The following is a 2,613-nucleotide window of genomic DNA, read 5'->3' as shown; positions in this document are numbered from 1 at the left end:
GGAGGGCCATGTAATAGCTTCTCACTCCATTGCAAAAAGATGTTACACATATTTAGGGCATGGCTTTGCTGTTGTCATACGTAGTTTTTCATGGATGCCTTTTCTAAATTTTGTAGATATTTGGTAGCAACTTGTTCTGGTATGCTGCTGTTTTTGGTACCATTACAGCCATCAGTCGGGCTGCAGTTACAGATGAGCTTCTTGTCCTTGATCCAGATGGAGCTATGTCTATGGTGGTTCAACATACACATTATATGCCAAAGAGATGGCGGGCCAAAGAAAACATAGACTTTCCGAGTGCAGTTTGAAACCCTATTTCAGGTACTACTGCTTTAAACCAACATATTATAACAGAGATTTTGCTTGGACTATGCCTACATAACCCATCCCAGAACCTCTAAAAGACCCTTATGATCAAGATTTTTGGTCTATTCTGCTGTAGTTCCTGCCATGATGTTACTCAAAGAGATGGCATCGATTTCCTCACCCCGTTGCTTTTATTTGTTGCCCCAAAGGTACATATTTCACCTTTCCATAAACTTTCCATTTTATTATATTAATCTGAGCATACTGCTTTTTAGCTAATGTTTTATCTTTATTTGCAGCGTGTGGACGACATACTACAGTTCATTGCAGATTTTACAATGAACATAGAAGGGGCTGGCCACGTCTGTAGGTATATATATATATATTCTGGTAGCATGCGCTTGTATTGCGTGGTTTGAAGATAAAATCATAATGTTCCATTTTCATAGCTTTTAATTCACTTATTTATTTGTGGTGAAGCTCTTAGCCTGTTGGTTGGGAGCTTACCTATGATCTTAGAGGTCATGGGTTCGAATCACATCCGGGTGGGGTGGGTTAAGGGTTTTTCTTTCTCCTTAATGTAATTTTCCTTTGTTTAATGTAAGTGCATTGCGCACAACTTTTTTAAAAAAAAAAAATCACTTATTTATTTGCTATATATGCGTGTCTAAGCATTTTGAAGGGGCGTCATCAAATGTTTTTTGGTATGCATGTTATCCATTTTGGAGGCTAATTTTGTATAGGATCAAAAGCCTTATTATGCAATATAGTATAGAACAGATTTATTCCTCTTTGTAATCGTTTATTTACATTAATATATTTTAGTTTAAATTATATTCACAAATTAACCTAGATTTGTAATAATATGATTTTTGTAATTGTTTATTTACATTAATATATTTTAATTTAAATTATATTCACATTTAGTATATATATGAATTATAAAATGAATATTCATTTAAATGCATTATGTAGTATTAAGAAAACATTCCATAAAAAAAAAGGTATTAAGAAAACATAAACATTATACTGTGACGGAATTTTGTCAATAATTTTTATTTCTAACGGAATAAAGATTCTAACGTTTATTTCCGTTTAAGTAATCCGTCATAATTTTACCACGGAAAAATGTTAGGGAAAAATGTAAGGATGTTCAGACGTTTATTTCCGTCACAAATTTCGTCTCCACGGCTGTCGGAATTCCGTCACCTATCCGTCAGGAAATTCCGTCTCAAAAAACGTATGTAAAATTTGCGACGATCGATATAACCACGGTTTTGTTCCGTCTTAAATTCCGTCACTAAGATGATTTAGTGACGGAATCAAGCGATTAGTGACAGAATTTTCCGTCCTAGTTTGATGATTTTCTAGTAGTGGTCCTCTGCATCTGCTGCAAGCACCTGAATCCACCAGATGCCGCCTATTCCTATCCGAATTAGTAAGCAGCCTATCCTTAAACCAAGCCACATAAAGCTCCTAATGCGGTAAGTGATTTTTAAGGCCCAAATGGTTTTCCAAATTTCAGAGGGAGGACCCGTCCTACTTTGGTTGAAAGCTTCAAAGGCAGATTTGCAGGTATAAGCCCCATTATTAGTCAAAGCCTAACAATGACTATCCTTATCTTCCTCCTTATTACTTATCTTCACCCCTCTAATTCTAAGGAGAGTATCCAGACTAAAAAAGGTGTCGAATTTAGACCAAATCCAGTCCCCCTCAGAATCAACCACATCGGCGATCCTCCAATTGCGAACATTACTAGGCGGAAGGGAGCTACACACTTCTAATAAAGATTTGTCTCCAATCCAGATATCATTCTAGAAGCTGATGGATTTTCCATTACCCACCTCCCAGCCAATCCCGGAGCAGAACTCTGCAAACACAGCACTAAGCCCTTTCCGTAGAAAAAACAATTGGCAACTCTCTCCTTGGGGCCCCCAAAAATTTTATCTTTTCGATACTTCCCACAAAGAAGACGAACCCAAAGAGAAGAAGGGCATTGCCACATTCTCCACAGAAGCTTCATTAACAAGACTTTGTTATTATCCTTAGCTTGTCTTATCCCCAGGCCTCCCTTTATTTTCGGCTGGCAAACCTCCTTCCACGGGACAAGGTGGATCTTTCTCCCCTCTTCAGAGTCCCCCCAAAGGAACCGCCGGTTGATTTTATCAAGATCATTAAGAATCGGCTCAGGCAGTCTACAAGCTTGCATGATATGATTAGGAGCCGCACAATTGACAGACTGAGTTAACGTAAGACGGCCCGCTAGAGAAAGAGTTTTAGCTTTCCAACTGGCACACTTTCCATTAG

General features: G+C 37.9%; 1 long non-coding RNA gene across 1 annotated transcript; it reads left to right on the top strand.

Annotated features, from left to right (window-relative positions):
• LOC136232155 (uncharacterized) lies at nucleotides 1–746 on the top strand. The gene is made up of 3 exons (XR_010690341.1): nucleotides 1–321; nucleotides 443–515; nucleotides 606–746. It is a non-coding gene; the product is annotated as an uncharacterized lncRNA (long non-coding RNA).
• Nucleotides 747–2,613: the final 1,867 nt, after the last annotated feature.

Source organism: Euphorbia lathyris, chromosome 6 (assembly GCF_963576675.1).
Source record: "Euphorbia lathyris chromosome 6, ddEupLath1.1, whole genome shotgun sequence".
In the NCBI taxonomy this organism is placed as follows: domain Eukaryota; kingdom Viridiplantae; phylum Streptophyta; class Magnoliopsida; order Malpighiales; family Euphorbiaceae; genus Euphorbia; species Euphorbia lathyris.
This window is presented reverse-complemented; position numbering and strand designations above follow the sequence as displayed.